Genomic DNA, 19,632 nt, shown 5'->3' on the forward strand with positions numbered 1-19,632 from the left:
GAGGCCTGGGTTGCGGAAGGCCACCTTCACCAGCACCTTTTGGAGAGCTCCCGCGTAGATCTTGCGCGACTCGTCAGCCAGCTGCTTTGGGATCTTCTCCCGGAATCGCTGGAGGGCCGTCACCACGCCTTCGAAGAACAAGCTGAGCTTGGCGCTGGGTTGGAGGTGCTCATCGGAGGAGTACCCGAAATCCTCCATCCCCAGCTGCGCCAGCTCCTTGTCGATGGCCGCGGCAGCATCCACAAGACCCTCGGTCCAGTGCTCCACGGTCTCCCTAAAAGTGTCCTGGGCGGCAGCAGCATTCGCCAGCAGCGCCTCGTCGGCCTTGATCTTCTCCGACAAGGACACTTCCCGCTCCCTGGCGCCGTCCAGCGTCTGAGTCAAAGTGGCCAGCTTCAACTCGAGATCCGCATTGGAGTCCTTGGCAGCGCTAAGTTCTTTGCTCCTCTCAGCAAGACGACCTTGCAGCTCGCCATGAGCGGCGGCGTCCTTCTCGCGCTCACGCTTGAGCGCAGCAAGCTCCTCGCCGCTCGCCTTGAGATCAGCCTCCAGCTGCGCCATCTTCATCTCCAGCTCCTTCTTGGCGGCCTCGGCAGCTGCGGCTGTGTCCTTTGCTTCCTTGAGAGCCCCGCCAAACGTTTGCTCGCACGCGGCAAGCTCCTCCTTGTGGCTGTCAAGGTTGACCTTGCGCTGCACCAACTCGCCTTCCTGCGTAGATAGCTTCTCGGCAGCAAGCCGTTGTTGCTCTTCGACTTCAGCCTTCTCGAGGAGGAAAGCTTTCCGCTCCTCGTCGACTTGTTCCCGCTCCTCTGCCAGGGCCCGGAGAGCTTCTTGCCTGAAAACCCGGAGCTCCTCCGCGCGCTTCTCGATGTCCACTCCCGCCTTCGCGACAAGTGCCTCTCGGGACACCAGCTTGGCTTGTCGAGCGCGGTAGAGTGACAGCAGCTTCCGCAGCAGCCGCTCCTCCTCAGGCTCGTCACTGCTGCTGCTTGGCGCGTCGACCAGCGTCAGCCCAGCGGAGGCAAGCACCTCTCCATCAAGCATCTCTCCTTCGACCGGCGCCCTGGAGCTTGACGCCCAGGGGAGCTTGATGAAGATGCCGTCGCCGGCCTTTAGATAGGCGCCGGGCTGAGGCTCTTCGAAGCCTGGCGCTGCAGCAGCGGCAGAAGGATCGGCGGTCGGCGTAGCGCCTGGCGCTCCTGCGGCCTCGGGGCCGTCAGTGCGATCGCCTGATCCCTCGCCGGCTTCTGCGGCGGCAGCCTTGGCGGCCTCTTCGCCGGCGGGATCATCAGCGCCGGCTTCTCCTTCGGTGGCGACGGCGTCGTCAACACTGCTGCACGTGTTCTCCTTGCCGGCGACCTCGGTTTCCATCGGCTCCGTGGCAGATGGATCTGACGAACGAAAAAGGGAGAGAAGTCAAGCAAACATCCAAAAAGAAAACCAGAAGAAGAAGAACCCAAGGGAAGTTTTCAAGCAAGAGGATTACCTGTACTAGGGCCTGCAATCGTGGTCTCAACCACTGGAGGGTCGCTGGTGCTGTCCCTTGCCGGAGAACTGCCCCTTGCCGAAGAATTCTCCCTTGCCGGAGAACGCTCCCTTGCCGGAGAATTCTCCCTTGCCGGAGAACGCTCCCTTGCCGGGGAATCCTCCCTTGGCGGTGTAGTTGAAGCGGATGGCATTTCGGGAGCGGCTTCCGGGCACTCCTGATGAACCTGCTCTGCTCCTACACAAACCAAAGTCAGATATCAGCAAAGAAAAGCACCCATGCGCACCGAACAGCAGGAAGTAAACCATATACTTACGCTGGGGGCTGCGCTAGGGGCTGCTCTGGGGAATTGTTGCCGGGTCCGGCAAGGTGGCCTCGGACACACCCCCGGCTGTCGCAGTGGGTTCGTCCTCGATGACAATCACCGGGACCTTGGCTCTCTTCGCCGCTCTAGGCCAGCGTCCTGAAAAGGAATGGGGTCAGAATGAAGCAAATCAGATACAAGACAAAGCAACAAAATTGAAGAACTACAAGTACAGCAAGGATTCTTACTCTTCTTCTTCCTCGTCGGAGCTGAGCGCGGAGAGATCGAAGTCCGGCTCGCCTCCGGTGCGACGAGGCGGAGGAGTAGGTTCCCTTGTTCGCTTGGCAGGAGCAGTAGCGGTGGACCGGGAAGACCCCGCTCCAGTTGCCGCAGCGGCGTGAGGAGATCCCGCGGCAACATTGCTTGCCGCGGTAGAGCGTGTCGCACGGCACGGTGGCTGTTGACTCGTCTGCCGCTCCGCTACGTCCCCAGCCCTGCGGAGACGCCTTCTCGGTGGAGCTGGGGGCTCCGCTTGCGACGAGCTGCCTGAAGGTTCGAGCCCGACAAGTTCTCCCTCGCCGGGCTCGCTCGACTCAGCCTCAGGCCCGACAAGTTCTTCCTTGCCGGCAAACTCCTCTCGCTCGGCAAGGCTTGCCGCCTCTGCTGTCTCTGCCTCCTCCACGGTGAATCCAAACTCGCCCGCGGCAGCTGCTGCCGCCGCCTCTTCCAGCCTGGTGGCGATGCGCTGCATCTCCGCATCGGTGGTGTCACGGGTGAGGCTTTTTTGTTCATCGGGGCGGACCGCCACTTCTACCAAACCGTCGAAGAACTCCTGCACGACAGCGTCTGCCGGTTCTTGCCAAGTTGGGACAATCCCGTGCGAATCGCACAACGACATCATTGCACGGATGCGGTCGAGCGAAGAGTTGTTGCACAACGGAACCACACCCCTCGGCAACATGAATGGATGTTGAGGATCACGCTTGAACAGTTTCAGGAGCATCGCGTCCAGCTCCAGGACAGTGAAGTTGAAATTGAGGCCCGGGCGCAGCCTCATGATATCCACCGAGTTCTGGAACTCTCAGGCGGGTCTCCTCCTCTCCTGCAGGGGGGCGATGCGGCAGCGAAGGAAATCTGCACCAACAGCGCCTACGGTGATCCTGGCAAGTCTGAGGCGTAGGATCCGGATGATGGCAATCCTCAGCCTATCGTCCTCCGGGGCCACGTTGCTCCAATCGTTGCCGCGCGCTATTGGGGCTTGGCGCTGGGCGGTAAATGGCTGCGGGTTCTCCTCGACAATCCAGCACCATTCCGCTCTCCATTCCAACCACTTGCTGCGGAGCTCTCCCTCCAGATAAGCTTCCTTCTTCCCGGTCCTCGAGATCCAGGTGATTCCGCCAGATAAGGGCTCTCCTCTCTCTACTCGGGGCATAAAGAAGTGGCAGAAAAGAGCTACGTTGAGATAGACTCTGACAAAGTTTTCGCAGAGATGTGCTAAAACTGCCATGGTCAGGACAGCATTGGGGGTGAAGTCAAGGAGGCGGAACCCGTAGGTGTTCATGATGTCGCAGAAAAATTCAGAGAAGGGCGGGCAGAGCCCGCAGTAGAAGAACAGCGCGAAGAAGGGGTACCCATTCGGAGCCAGTTCCGAAGCGGCAGCTGGGAGTACCTTCGTGCGCGGATGCGCTCGCGTCTCCATCGACCAGAAGAGGTAGTAGTACTCCCTCAGCTCCTTCGCGCCAAGCTAAGGGGGGAAGATTGCCCGCTCCTTCCGCAGCGCCGCGAGCCGCTGCGCCTCGGCCGACTTCACGATCTTCCCCTTGTCGGCTTTCGGAGCCATGGCGGAGGTGGTGGGGGAGATCGACGGTGTTGGTGATGCTGGTGGCGACGAGGGGCGGAGCGCTACTTTCTTTCGACTTTGGCAAGAAGGGGGGAGCGGCGGAGATTTCTGAGATTGGAGTAGCAACCGGCGAGATGGGCGAACTGCCCCTGTTTCCTCTGCTTATGAAGAGGGAGGGGGCGGGCGTTCCGTCTTTCCAAATAAATAAACCACCCACGATCTCTCCCACGATGCCGCATTCAACGCGTGCCGTTCCGGGAGGGCGCGGTGGATACGGAGAAATATATGGCGTAACCCAGGCCGCGCGTGCCCGTGCCCTGTTTTGGGCCTGGCCCAACAGCGCTCGGCACCGTGTGTGGCTCAGGCCCGGGGGCTCCTGTCGGTGTACTAGAGTAGGGGTACCCTAGTATCCCGAACTTGTGCACGGGCAGTTGCAGCCACCCGCGGCAAGGCTTGCCGGGTGACCGCCAAGGTCCTCCGTGGTTCCTGTGGAGCCATTCAAGAACAAAGTATTCACGCCAAGGAGACAAGGCCCCGGCAAGAGGAGCTTGCCGGGAAGGCCAACCAAGGCATAAGAACAAAGTATTCACGCCAAGGAGACAAGGCCCCAGCAAGAGGAGCTTGCCGGGAGGGCCAACCAAGGCATCTCAAGGAACTTGCCGCGACGCGCCACGCGTCCCGGCGAGGCCCGGTGAGCGACAAGCTTCCGGACGCGACAAGACAACGACCGCGGCAAGGCGCTTGCCGCGACAAGCTACCACCTTGCACCTACGCTCCAGCACATCCACCAACGTGTCGCCCTAGGACCTCTCCAGGCGCGCGTGGCAGGATGCTGTGCAGCCAGCGGTGCGCGGTGGCAAGCGGCGCTGACAAGTTTGCCATCGTGGCGAGCGGTGGCGTCCCTGACGGTCCCTTTCTGCACTGTTTGGGCGACGTAGATGGGCATTTAATGCCTTTGTCCCCTGCCGTCAGGGTTAGGTAGGATACACTGTACAGGTAGTTATACCAACCGCTATTCCTTTTCCATTTTTACCCTTGTCTACGTTGCCACCTGTCGGTGACCCCTTTAGCATATTAAAGGAGGCCCATGTGCAACGTAGAGGGGGGTTCGGAAGGTTCGAAGCCAGAAAACACTCACGCTCGGTCTCGTTAGCAGCTAGAGTGTACTGTAGCACTCAACGCTCCCGAGCAAGAACTCAATACACTCAGACATGCAGCAGTAGGAGTATTATCTCTCCGGAGAGCTCCGAAGCTGGGTAAACTGCTCGTGTGCTTCGCCTCGATCTGCTCTTCGTGCGATCTCCGCCCCCCGCCGAACCAAAAGGGGCTCGGTCCGCCGGCCCCATAGGTGTTCGTGGATCAGTTTTCCCCGACATTTGATCAATGAGCTAGTCAAGTAGAGGCATACTAGTGACACTATGTTTGTCTACGTATTCACACATGTATTATGTTTCCGGTTAATACAATTCTAGCATGAATAATAAACATTTATAATGATATGAGGAAATAAATAATAACTTTATTATTGCCTCTAGGGCATATTTCCTTCATCATGTCCTCCAAGCGCATGAATATCGCCTCGCTGACCCGATGGTTGTGGCGGATTGTGATTGGGAAGGGTGGACTCTAACTCGACATCATTCAGAGCAAATACCTTCTGCCAACGATCTGGCGACTCCTAGTTCTGGCTGTTTGTCATCCAGTTGCTGCCAATCCTCATCCTCCAGAACTCCATTTAGGACGGCTCTAGCGTTTCGACCTTGTTCTGGTTCGATCGCTGGGTTGGGGTTACCCCTTTCGCGTCCAGATTTTCGGACTTGTTCTTCATCATAGTGGAACCTAGGATCTTTGTCGAGGCGGCCCTTATTGACTTAGGGAGCCTGGCGTTCCGGCGGCCATTTGGTCCTCCGGAGCTTGTCACCTGGCATGAACTCCTCGAGCGCATTGCTCTACACGAACCAGATATGGACCAGGTGTTTGATCGGGTCTTTTGTCGCCTAGAGCCCTCGGGCCGATTGTCCTCCAAGTCTCTGTACCAAGATATTGTGGCCTCACCTGGCCCCGAGGCCCTCACAGTGCTCTGGGTGATTAGACTGACTCTGAAGATTAGGATCTCCTTGTGGCAATGGATCCACGCCCGAATACCTTCAAGGGTGGAGATACTAAAGCGGAGTGGGCCTGGTGACGGGATGTGCCCTCTATGTGCGATGGTGACTCTAACCACATCTTCTTCACATGCATCTCCGCTCACTTCCTTTGGAGCTGCTTTCGCGAGGTGGTTGGGGGTAATTGGTGCAACACCAACTTCCCCGACCTATTCGCGGAAATACTAGCCTCCCCGCCTCGCCACATTAGGTGGCCGGCTATCGGGGTCCTAGCCTAGACGTTGTGGACGGTCCGCAATAAACTTGTCATCCAATGGGTCCCCCTGCGACGTGCTACCGATGCTATCTACAAAATGCCTGGTTATTTGCAGCTTTAGCGGCCGCTTAGCCGCCCTCAGGACCGAGACGCCATCAACATCCTCATCAACAATCTTCGCGCGATGGCTCTTCGTTTGGTGCCACCGCTCCCTCCTCCACCACCCGAGCCGGACTAGACTTTGGTGATGTGTGTGTGGCATGTGCCGCCTGTTTTCTTTTTTCTTTTGTCTAGGGCTTGTCGAGCCGTGCCATCAGCAGAACATGTTGTGCTACCTTGTGTGTGTGCGTTGTGTGCGGCGTGAAACTAGTTGGATTGGTGGTTGCTTTATATATAAAACGGGGCGAAAGTCTTTTTCGATACAATGTTCAGTCAGAACCCGCCTGCTGCTTGATCACAGAAAGACCTGATCCTTTGATAATCTATGGAAGTACATGAATCAGATGCGAAGAATAGGCGAGGTTAATTAGTTATCGAACACTATATGTAACATATTTGTTTTTTCAACAAAGGGATATGTAATATATATTTGTACACGCGTAGATAGCCTGACGCTGACCGGTCCTTTGGTGGATTCCGGCCTAACCCCGGCCTGCCAAGTCAAAAGTCTATACTAAATGGCATGATTAGCGGCAGTGTGCCTGACGCACGCCATAGTAGCAAACCCCGTCCTTGGATAACCATGTGGAAAAATAGCTAGCATGCAGGCATGCATCCAGCCTTGAAAGGTGAAAGTGGGTGCTATTCCCACGTGATATTATATGCTGATCGGACCACTTGTGCACTACATTAAACGACGATGATCTAAACCTGCGCCATGTACTCAAGATGCATTGTATCTAGCTAAGCTAGTGCAACATTTGGGAGTGGACAGTAGAAAGCTAGTGCATTTTTATTCGAGGTTCGTGCCTATAAAGTAAGCTGCAATGTTGAAGGTGGATCAAACACTCAAACTCCAAACCATGTTCTCGCCTCCGCCCTGCACCAGCTCTAGCTCTTGTTCTGGCCAGGCAATGAAACACTAGAAGAAGAAGAAGAAGAAGAAGAAGAAGAAGAAGAAGAAGAAGGGGGAGGAGGAAAAGCCTGGAAAAGAGACCCCCAGGTACGCAAGTGATTCACAACAAGACACATTCCATGAATTAATGAATATATCTGCAAAATTATACTCCCTCCGTCCTTATTTCTATGGCGCTCAGATATTCCAAGGTTCAATTTTGACCATCAATTTGACCAACAAAACATGTTTATGTGTCATAAAAGTGGTAGTAATCAATTCGTATTTAAAAATACCCCCTTCGTAAAGAAATATAAGAGTGTTTAGATCACGATTTTGGTGTTCTGAACGCTTTAATATTTCCTTACAGAGGGAGTAGTTTCCAACTGTATATTTAGTATTTTAATATGCATCTGACAGAAGTTTTTTAGGGTTAAAAATCTGATGCTCACAGGTACATCGGATCCCGATTGAACACATGACAATTAGTACCTGTAGCATGGCAATTTTTCTGACAATTATTATACTACATGGCAATTTTTACTTATAACATGGCAAATCCTTTACATGAGCATGGCAAATTAATCTGTTTTTGCATGAAAAATCTGGGCGCCCGCTGAGAAAAGCTAAAAATGGAAACGATACATATATGCTGAGAAAAGCTAAATCTGGATAATTTATCTATTTCTACATATATGCAGAGCTACCCGGCCATGAAAGTGAATACAATCGGAAAACTACTTCTCTTGGTGTTGGTGACTATCAGTGCACATTATCTGGTCGTCTGCAGCTCCTCCTTCTTACATGGAAACAATACAGATATGTTATCGCTGCTTGACTTTAAGGATGCAATCAGTCTCGATCCACAACAAGCCTTCATGTCTTGGAACGATAGCACCCACTTCTGCAATTGGGAAGGCGTACTGTGCAGGTTGAAGGCTACACGTCGTGTCATTCCCTAAACCTTACAAGTCGAGGTTTAGTAGGACAAATCTCTCCTTCACTTGGGAACCTAACATTTCTAGATTCTCTAGTCCTGACAGTGAACACACTCGCTGGAGACATCCCAACCACCCTCGGTCACCTGCATCACCTCCAAACCCTACGACTGAATAATAACACACTGCAAGGAAGGATACCGAGTTTCACAAACTGCACAGAGTTAAAAGTGTTTCATGTTGCATTTAACAATCTAGTTGGCCAATTTCTTGCTAATTTTCCTCGCCTTCAGATGCTGCAGGTTTCAGGTAATAACCTCACTGGCACCATCCCAACTTCTCTTGCCAATATCACGACACTAACCCACATTACCTTCTCATATAATCACATCAGGGGAAATATCCCAAGTGAGTTTGCAGATTTGTCTAGCTTGCAATACTTGTATGCAGCTGCCAACCAGCTAACAGGCAGATTTCCACAAGCCATCTTGAATCTTTCTACTCTCATTGGCCTTGACCTTGGTCCCAATGGTCTAAGTGGACAGGTACCACCAAATCTCTATGCCTCTCTGCCCAATCTCCAGATACTTGTATTAGCCGAGAACTTCTTTCTAGGAAACATTCCCAGTTCATTCACTAACGCTTCCAATATATATGATGTTGATTTATCAATCAACAACTTCACCGGATTGGTGCCCGCCACGATTGGCAGACTTACAAAACTCTCGTATTTGAATCTTGAACAAAATCAACTCCAAGCTAATAGCAAGCAAGATTGGGAGTTTATGGACAACTTAGGCAACTGCACAGAGCTGCAGATGTTCTCCCTGAGTTGGAACCGTCTATCAGGGCATGTACCAAGTTCTATAGGTAACCTTTCCAATCAACTCCAAAAACTATACCTTGGAGAAAATCAACTATCAGGAGATTTTCCTTCGGGCATACAAAACCTTCACAACCTTATTCTATTATCATTGGGGGCGAATCACTTTACGGGTGTGGTTCCAGAGTGGATTGGGACTATTAAAACTTTGCAACTAGTAGATTTGGGAGGAAACTACTTCACCGGGGGTATTCCATCATCCTTGTCAAACTTGTCTCAATTAGGATGGCTATATCTAGACTCGAACCAGTTCATTGGTCATATACCACCAAGCCTCGGAAACTTTCCAATGCTTCAATGTTTGGACATTTACAACAATAATCTTAATGGTAAAATTCCAATGGAGATCTTCAAAATTCCAACAATGTTCATACTTAAATTATCTTCCAACATCCTTGATGGACAACTTCCTACCAACATTGGAAATGCTAAACAACTCGTACATTTGTTACTTTCATCAAACAAGCTATCCGGAGATATTCCAAACACTTTGGGTGATTGTGAAAGTTTAGAAGACATCGAGCTAGGCTCGAATATTTTCAGCGGAAGTATTCCTGCTTCACTAGGCAACATAAGCGGCCTCAAAGTTTTGAATTTGTCTGCCAATAACTTAAATGGGTCAATACCAACATCTCTTGTCAACCTGCATCTTCTTGAGAAACTAGATTTGTCATTCAACCATCTAAACGGAGAGGTTCCAACAAAAGGGATATTTAAGAATGCAACTATTGTGTGGATTGATGGAAATCAGGGGCTTTGTGGTGGAGTAATAGAGTTACACATGCTAGCATGTTCTGTTATGCCTTTAAATTCAATTAGGCACAAGAGATCTGTGATGCTCAAAATAATTACTCCAATAGCCTGAATGGTGTCACTTGCTATGGTCATATTTGTTTTATTTCATTGGAGAGGAAAGCACAAGAGGAATTTTGTATCACTACCGTCATTTGCTACAAAATTTCCCAAAGTTTCTTTCAACGACCTAGCCAAAGCAACACATGGATTCTCAACGTCCAACCTAATTGGCAGAGGGGGATATAGTTCTGTATACAAAGGAAAACTAGTGGAAGATGAAAATGAGGTCGCCATAAAAGTCTTCAACCTAGAGACAAGAGGAGCGCAAAAGAGCTTCATTGCAGAATGTAATGCATTGAGAAATGTGCGGCACCGTAATCTGGTCCATATCATAACTGCCTGCTCAGGCATAGATTCTAATGGTAATGATTTCAAGGCCCTGGTGTACGAGCTGATGCCAGGAGGAGACTTACATAAACTGCTATACTCGAACCAGGACCGTGAAGGCTCTTTTGATTTGTACTGCATTACAATGGCTCAACGCATAAGCATTTTGGTGGATGTAGCAGATGCACTGGAGTATTTACACCACAACAACGAAGGCACAATGGTTTATTGTGATCTAAAGCCTAGCAACATTCTTTTGGATGACAATATGATTGCTCATGTTGGAGACTTTGGCCTGGCAAGATTCAAAGTTGGTTCGACTTCATCATCTCAGTGTAACTCAAGTTCTTCTTCGGTTGCAGTAATGGGAACAATTGGATACACTGCTCCAGGTAATTGAATCTTAAAAAAAATCATGTCACCACGTTTTATTTTGTACATCTATGTAAACCAATGAAAGTAAAATTAACTCCTTTTGTATTCATTGATGCATAGAATATGCAGGGGGTGGTCAAGTTTCAACCGCCGCGGATGTTTACAGCTTTGGTGTCGTTCTCCTCAAGATCTTCATTCGAAGAAGGCCAACTGATGACATGTTTAAGGATGGACTGAACATTGTGAAGTTTACAGAGAATTAGCTTCCCTGATAGGGTATTGGGGATTGTGGATCCCCAGCTGCTACAGGAATTGGAGGAAAATCCAGTGGCGTTGAAGGAAACAAGTTTAAATTGTCTGCTATCTATTCTAAACATTGGCCTTTGTTGCACTAAGCCATCTCCAGGTGAACGTATCACCATGCATGAGGTGGCTGCCAAGCTACGTGGAATCAGGGAAGCACATCTCAACGCTAACTGAATAGACAAGTTGTTGTATAATTGGCTTTTATCACATAGCGTCTATGTAAGAAGTACTGTATTAGCTAGCTGAGCAAGCAAGTTTTTGTACAGCTTTATCTGTGGCAAAACTACCCTTCAAACAAATATGCCTGACAGGCTGACACTACCCGAGTATTACAAAAAAATTACCTACAGAACGAAGTACGAAACGGAGGAGATTGATGTAAAACTGTCTCCAGTAATTCAGGCGATATGCTTTTTTTTAGAAAAGGAGGATGACCCCAGCCTCTGCATCTGGGCGATGTATACGGCCACTTTATTAATTATGAGTTATGAATGACTAAATCTTCTATTCTGGAGACACCCCAATTTGGTCTCTCTGGAGGTACGTACTTGTTTGGATGGTAGGCCAGAAAGAAACAAAACAAAAAGTTGTGTGTGATGGTCACTGATTTGCACCGAAACTCACACAAGCGCAAGCATGTTACTGCTTATCTGAACCTGAACTCTTATGACATGCTTGGTGTTTACCCACTATTGTACCTTTGTCACATTTGCCAGCTATAAGTCGGTGTTTCTAAGGTCGGCGTCAGATAGATTAGCATGCACCTGAATTCAACATCAAACAGTCAAATAAAATAATACCACTTACCATCTCAGAACTTGACACTTGACAGTGCGCAAGCATCACTACAAATTGTCTGGGTTTTTTTGTCTACTGCTGGCTGGAGTCTCTGAGGTGAGGAGATGAAGAACAAATGCAAATCAGTAGGCTGCAGCGCCTTTGTACCATCATTGATGACCTCGACAAAATTGCAGAGACCCGCACCTTATCTGAACATGAGATTGAATTGAAAAATCAATCTAATGAGAAGGTTGCCCGTCTTCTGCGAGAAGAGGAGATCAAATACTACCAGAGGTCCAAAGCTGACTTCATTCTAATGGGAGATAGTAATACAAGATACTTTCAATTGCTCGCCAATGGTCGACATAGGAAGAAATGTATTCATAGTCTCCAACAGGATGAGGGGCGGATCGAAGGTCAAAGGGATCTCAAAAACTATATCACCAGCTATTACAAATCTCTGTTCGGAGCGTCGGATGAAGGGAATGTCACCCTTGACGAGACCCGAACAGATGATATTCCACAAGTCACGGCAGAAGAGAATGATATCCTCACAGCACCTTTCTCAGAAGAGGAGGTGAGAGCGGCAGTGTTCCAAATGGAACACAACAAAGCTCCAGGCCCTGATGGTTTCCCCGCAGAATTCTATCAGAATTTCTGGGATATCATCAAGGCTGACCTTTTGGAGTTGTTCAATTGTATTCATGCCGATCAACTTGATCTATTCAGAATAAATTTTGGCGAGATTGTTTTGTTGCCGAAGATTAAGGATGCTGAACGGATTCAGCGGTTCAGACCCATATGTCTCCTTAATGTTAGCTTCAAGATTTTCACCAAAGTGGCTACGAATAGGTTAAACTTGATAGCTGACCATGTTGTCCGTCCATCTCAAACGGCCTTCATGCAAGGACGAAATATACTAGATGGTGTAGTAATCCTGCATGAGACCGTCCACGAGATGCACCGAAAAAACATGAGTGGAGTGATATTCAAAATTGACTTTGAAAAGGCATATGACAAGGTCAAGTGGTCTTTCCTTCAACAGGCCCTAAGGATGAAAGGTTTCTCCGATAAATGGCGCCAGTGGATCCACAATTTTGTAACTGGAGGTAGTGTGGCCATCAAAGTCAATGATGATGTAGGCCATTACTTTCAGACAAAAAAGGACTACGGCAGGGTGACTCCATGTCCCCAATGTTATTTAACATTGTCGCTGACATGTTGGCGATTCTGATTGAGCGCGCCAAGCAGGACAGCCAGATTGCAGGAGTAGTGCCACACCTTGTGGATGGTGTCCTCTCTATTTTACAATACGCCGATGACACAATTCTTTTTATGGAACATGATCTGGACAAGGCTCGAAACCTGAAACTCTTGCTTTCAGCGTTTGAGCAAATGTCGGGTCTCAAAATAAACTTCCATAAAAGTGAATTGTTCTGCTTTGGAGAAGCCGTTGAGGCGGCGGCCGATTATGCTGACCTATTTGGTTGCGCACATGGCCAATTCCCGATTAAATATCTGGGAATACCGATTCATTATCGACGCCTCACCATTGTGGAGTGGAAGCATGTAGAGGAGCGTCTAGAGAAACGGTTGAGTAGTTGGAAAGGCAAACTACTCTCAGTTGGAGGACGGTTGGTTTTGATTAACTCTGTCCTCACAAATATGGTTCTCTATATGCTTTCTTTCTTTCAACTCCCAAAAGGGGTCCTAAAAAGATTGGATTATTTTAGATCCAGATTCTTTTGGCAAGGAGACGGTGAAAAGAAAAAATACAGGCTGACCAAATGGAGCATGGTTTGTAGGTCGAAAGACCAAGAGGGGCTTGGAATTCATGACTTGCAGGTCAAAAACGAGGCCCTACTCAGTAAATGGTTGTTCAAACTTCTTACTAAGGATGGTGTTTGGCAAACCATGCTGCGCAACAAGTATCTAGGTCAAAAGGCGGTGTCCCAGGAATTTTGGAAACCTGGCGATTCGCACTTTTGGGCTGGCCTAATGGCGGCAAAGAAACATCTCTTTCGCTTTGGGTCTTTCGCGATAAAGGATGGGTCGGAGATTCGTTTTTGGGAAGACATCTGGCTAGGCAATGCCAGTCTCCGAGAACAATATCCAGGCTTATACAACATTGTTCGCGATAAGAATAATACTATTGCGCAAGTGCTCAGTTCATTCCCGACGAATATTTGGTTCAGGCGGGATTTGATTGGCCCCCGACTTGTGTCATGGCATAATCTTTTATCCCGACTGGATTCGATTAATCTGACACAAGGCCGGGATGTGTTTCGCTGGAACCTTACTACATCAGGGTCTTTCACTGTAGACTCTATGTATCGTGCACTCACACATTCTGAGATACCAGTGAGTAATAACAAGAAAATCTGGAAGTCCAAGATTCCACTAAAAGTGAAAATTTTCATGCGGTATCTTCGTAGGGGGGTTGTGTTAACCAAAGATAATCTCGCACGACGCAACTGGCAAGGGAGTAAGAAGTGTTGTTTTTGTACTCATGACGAAACAATCAAACACCTCCTTTTCCAATGCAAGTTTGCACGTTCTACGTGGTCAGTCATCCAAATAGCATCAAATTTGTATCCGCCCACAACTGTTGCCAATATTTTTGGTCATTGGTTGGACGGTATTTCAAATAGGTTCAGAACGCTAATAAGGGTGAGAGTGTATGCTTTAATTTGGTCGCTTTGGGTATGTAGAAATGATTTTGTTTTTGATGAAAGAAATGCTTCTCCTCTATAGGTTATTTTTCGGTGTACGCAATTGCTACGTATGTGGTCTATGTTACAACGACCGGAGGACCAACCTTTGTTCAAGGCGGTGTGTATGCGATTGGAGCAGGTTTTCTATGGAGGTTTTTTCCCAACATGGGTGGCAACATAACTTTCGGATCGATCTACCACCTCCATCCACATAGGCATAGTGTCGGTCTATAGGGCTCTACTATTGCAGATTTGTCGGGGTTTTTTTCATCATTTTTTGTCAGACCTTCATATTGGGTCGTATGCATCCTAGTTATGCAGAGGCCGGGTGTTACTCATAATGTTTTGTATCCGCTTGATGCTACATTTGAGATAATAAAATCGTCCTTTATCGAAAAAAAGTAGGCTGCAGCAGGAACACAGATTCAGAAAACACCAAAAACACACCGAACATTCAGTATTTCTGTTGTATTTCTACAAGCTAGAAAGTTGAGTCAGAGCCTCACCGCAAGAGACTTGATCACATCAGTTGAAGTACAGGAATCGATGGAAATTCTACAAGCTAATTTTATACGGTGACTTGATCACATGAGTTGCTGCCTACCATGTAGCGACTGATGTGCCATTATTACATTTGCTAGCGAGAAGTCGGCGTTTCTAAGTAGGCCAGAGTTCGAGAGATAGGCACCTGCACCGACAATCAAACAGGCAAGGACGATCACACATTGTTTCAGACTTGACAATTGACAGTGGGCAAGCATCGCAACAACTAGTGTCTGACTAGTGCCGAGGAGATCAAGAACAGATGCAAGATCAGTACGCTACCCATGGCATCTACATTGAAGAAACTGGCGCCGAGCAGCTTTGCGACTTTGAAGTTCGTCCGCTGCGGTATATGCCACAGCAAAAGAACACAGATTCAGAGGAAAAAGAACAATCTGAACTTTTTTTTTTTTAAAAAAAAACCCTCTGAACTTACCCCGCAAAAGAAAAAACTCTGAACTTGTGAAGGTCTGTTCTATTTTTCTACTTAATCAGTAAAACATGTTGCTCCCAACGTCAGTCATAACCTGCTACGTAATCAGTAAAACACCTTTCCGGAAAAAAAGAACTTAAAGTCACTGAAATGCAAAGGGACATGGGACTTCACCGTTTCCAGTCCTTATTTTTGTGTTACTGAAGGGATTAGATTTGATCGAGATTGTATCAATGGAAGAGGTTACTTAATTAGGATGGGGTGGAGATCCTCCTGCCCCGCGTCACCTGCCACGCACACACACTCAAGCCATTAAGGCCCTGTTCAGTAATCAGCCGCTCCTGGAATCTGTGGAGCGGGGAAACTGCAACTCCGCTAACTCTGCTCCCGGAGTTGTGGAGCGGAGCGATACCGAACAGTGCCTAACCCCCCTTACCAGTCGTGGGCTTCCTCACACTGCCCGGTGGGACCTTTTCCTGCATTAAAAAAAATCAGTTGCCTCGCTGGCCCGGGCTCTGGGTGGGTTTGTGCCAACCTAACGACAAATACGTTAATCTGAAAATTAGTGTGCCTTTTACTCAATAAAGAAGATTAGTGCGTCTAACACTACAATTTGCCGTGATTAGTTAGAGTAACACTCACAATAATGATGTAATAGATCACCAATGTGGATGTCGCGCCTATAAAAGGAAGGCCACAATGGCGGAGGTTGATCAAACACTCCACAGTCCACACTCCAAATTAACCTGTACACACATATGCTTGGTTTCTCTCTTCTTCGCCTCTGCCCTCCGGCGGTTGTATCTCTTGTGTCTCGGCCTGAAAAGGAAAAGCTAGAGTATCGGTATATACGAAAGAAAGAGGAATCCTCAGGTAATTATTACTATTAGTAAACAACAATCATTGCATGAGTGGTTATCTATCTGCCAACATATCTGTTACTTATTACTATTAACTATTTAGTTTAAAATTCGCCTTGTTTTTATGCATGCATATGTAGTGACTACTGAAGATCTAACTTGACCAAGATACATTCATAGCCACCCGGCCATGAAAGTTGCCAGGATTGGATGGTTACTTCTCTGGGTGTTGGCGGCTTGCAGCGCACATGTCGTCATCTGCAACACCTCAATCTCGTATGGAAATGAGACGGATTGGCTATCGCTGCTTGCATTCAAGGATGCAATCAGTCTCGATCCACAACAAACCTTCATGTCCTGGAACGATAGCACTCACTTCTGCAATTGGGAAGGTGTCCTATGCAGGGTCAAGGCTCCACGTCGTGTCATTTCTCTAAACCTTACAAGTCGAGGTTTGCTAGGATTCATCTCTCCTTCACTTGGGAACCTAACATTCATGCGCTCTCTTGCCCTCACAGCAAACACACTAGCCGGAGAGATCCCACCCTCCCTTTGCCACATGCGTCGCCTCCAAACACTCCTCTTGAATAGTAACATGCTACAAGGAAGGGTGCCGAGTTTCACTAACTGCTCAAATCTCAAGGTGTTGGATGTTTCGAATAACAATATAGTAGGCCATCTCCATGCTGATTTTCCTCCTCACTTTCAGGTGTTGCACGTTTGGTCTAATAACCTTACTGGCACCATACCAACTTCTCTTGTCAATATCACAACATTAACCAGAATTAACTGTGAGAATAATCACATAAAGGGGAATATCCCTAGTGAGTTTGCAGAATTGACCAACTTGCAGCACATGTGTGTGAGTGCTAATCAGCTGTCAGGAAGATTTCCACATGCCATCTTGAATCTTTCTACTCTTACCATCCTCGAACTTGCTGCCAATGGTCTAAGGGGAGAGGTTCCACCAAATCTCTTTACCTCTCTTCCCAATCTCCAGACAGGCCGGATTCTCCGACGCCGTTAGTGCTCGTTGGATCGAGGCTCGTGCCCACCCCCACCCCCGCCCCCCTTCCGCCATAGACGCGTGGCACTTCTGTGCGAAGCGTGCTCGGCAATTTATGAAGGGGTGGGGAGCCAACTTGGGCCGTGACACCAGGGAGCGTAAGAGGGCGCTGCTGACTGCGATCCAGGCCCTTGACCTCCGGGCTGACGCGGTTGGTCTCTCCCCGGACGAGTGGCTGTCCCGCTATGACCTCGAGGACCAGCTCTCCGTGATCTACACTGATGAGGAGGCCTATTGGCGTATCCAGGGCACTCAGCATTGGGTCTTGAAGGGTGACGCGAATACGGCTTACTTCCAGGCGATCGCCAACGGGCGTCGCAGACGCAACACCATCCCCTGCCTTTGGGATGGAGCCTCTCTCCTTCAGGACCCCCGGGACATCCGCTCCCATGTTGATGGGTTCTATCGTTCCCTCTTCTCCCCCGCTCCTCGGAGCGGTCTCTTTGTCGCCCTTGATTGCTGGACCGGCGCCCATCTGGTTTCTGAAGCCGATAACACATCCCTGACGGCCCCCTTCTCTGAACAGGAGGTCTGGGAGGCCATCAGGGGTATGAACCCCTCCTCGGCGCCGGGCCCTGACGGTCTTCCGGTCATCTTCTTCCAGACCTTCTGGAACGTGATTAAGCCTGAGATCATGGCCATCTTCGAGGAATTCTTCGTGGGCTCGATTGACCTTGGCCGCCTCAACTTTGGGACCATCTCCCTCATTCCCAAGGTCCCTGGGGCGACGGACATCCGCCAGTTCCGCCCGATTACGATCATCAACGTGATCTTCTGGATCCTGGCCAAGGGGTACGCCAATAGGGTGACCCTACTTGCTGACCGGATCACTCACCCTAACCAATCTGCGTTCATTAAGGGCCGGTACATCCTAGATGGTGTCCTGGTCCTGCACGAGGTCCTTCATGAAGTCCGGGTCAAACACCTGAAGGCGGTCTTTCTGAAAATCGATTTTCACAAGGCCTATGACACGGTTAGCTGGTCCTTCCTTAGGGATGTTCTTCTGCGAAAGGGCTTTGACGACCGGTGGATCACGAGAGTCATGCAAATGGTCTCTTGCGGTCGCACAGCGGTCAACATTAACGGCGAGATCGGCCCCTTCTTCCCTACCCGTTGTGGGGTGCGCCAAGGCGACCCCTTCTCCCCGTTCCTCTTCAATATGGTCATGGACGCTTTGGCCTCCATTCTAGACAAGGCAAAAGCCGCGGGCCACCTCCGTGGTATTACCCCCCATCTCTCCGGGGGCGCGGGGATCTCCATCCTCCAGTATGCCGATGACACGATCATCATGGTTGAAGGCTCGGAGCTGGATATCACCAACCTAAAGTTCCTCCTTCTTTGCTTCCAACAGATGTCGGGCCTCAAGATCAACTTTGATAAGAGCGATGTTATGGTGATGGGATACTCTCCCGCTGAGTCAATGGCCATCGCCAATAGACTTAATTGCCGCCTGGGCTCGTTCCCCACTACCAACCTTGGGACGCCCATCAGTGACTCGCGCCTCTTGGCCGCCGATCTTCGCCCCTCCGTGACCAAGCTCCAGACTAGATGCGAGCCCTGGCAGGGGAGGTGGATCTCCAAGGCGGCCCGGACTATTCTTATCAACTCCTCCCTCTCCAGCCTCCTCTTATTTCTTATGAGTTTCTACAGCCTCCACGAATCTCTCCATAAGGAGATCGCCAAAATCCAGTCCCGCTTCTATTGGGCTGGCGAGCACGGCAAGCAGAAGTATCACATGGTCAGCTGGCCTGACATCTGCAAGCCTCGGGAGCAGGGTGGATTGGGGATCATGTGCTCTAAGCGGATGAATATTGCCCTCCTATCCCGGTGGCTGTGGCGCATCTCGCAGGGTCAGGGTGGCCTATGGCTGGACATTATCCGGAATAAATACCTGCGCGGCCAACCCCTTGCCTTCTGCCAGAAGTCGGGAGGTTCTCAGTTCTGGCAGTCCCTCGTCCAGCTCCTCCCTGTGCTCCGCATTGGTACCTCTATCTCGGTAGGGTCCTGCCTCTCGACGCTCTTCTGGTTTGACCGATGGGCCGGCGACTCCCCCTTTGCGGCTCGCTTCCCCATCCTCTTCTCTATCTCTGTCGACCCCATGATTTCTGTTGATAGGGCCCTTATTGACTTAGGGCGCCTCGCTTTCCGTCGGCCATTTGGGCCTGCGGAATCCGCCGCCTGGCGTGAGCTGCTTGATTGCGTCGCTCTGCATGAGCCGCTGGTGGATGGAGCCCAAGACCGTGTGCGTTGGCACTTGGAGTCGTCGGGCCAGTTCTCTACCAAATCGCTCTACATGGCCATTGCCCCCTCCTCCGCTCCCCCCTCTTGATGGTGTGGTCCGTCCGTCTCCCACTGAATATCCGCATCTTCATGTGGCAGTGGATCCGTGGACGGATCCCATCCGGTGTGGAGGTCCGCAAGCGTAATGGCCCAGGCACTGGTATCTGCCCCCTCTGTGCTGTCCCCGAGGACTCCAACCACATCTTCTTCGCGTGCGCCTCCGCCCG

The 19,632-nt window shown here is 49.8% G+C and overlaps 3 pseudogenes; all 3 read left to right on the forward strand.

The window, feature by feature from the left end:
* The first annotated feature begins 7,171 nt into the window (after positions 1–7,171).
* Positions 7,172–9,731, forward strand: LOC123064699 (putative receptor-like protein kinase At3g47110; annotated as a pseudogene).
* On the forward strand, positions 9,732–11,154 carry LOC123064701 (probable LRR receptor-like serine/threonine-protein kinase At3g47570; annotated as a pseudogene).
* A 5,119-nt stretch (positions 11,155–16,273) lies between these two features.
* The window catches only part of LOC123064702 (receptor kinase-like protein Xa21), a 6,301-nt pseudogene continuing 2,942 nt past the window's right edge, over positions 16,274–19,632 (forward strand).

This window comes from Triticum aestivum, chromosome 3B (assembly GCF_018294505.1).
Source record: "Triticum aestivum cultivar Chinese Spring chromosome 3B, IWGSC CS RefSeq v2.1, whole genome shotgun sequence".
Classification (NCBI taxonomy): Eukaryota; Viridiplantae; Streptophyta; class Magnoliopsida; order Poales; family Poaceae; genus Triticum; species Triticum aestivum.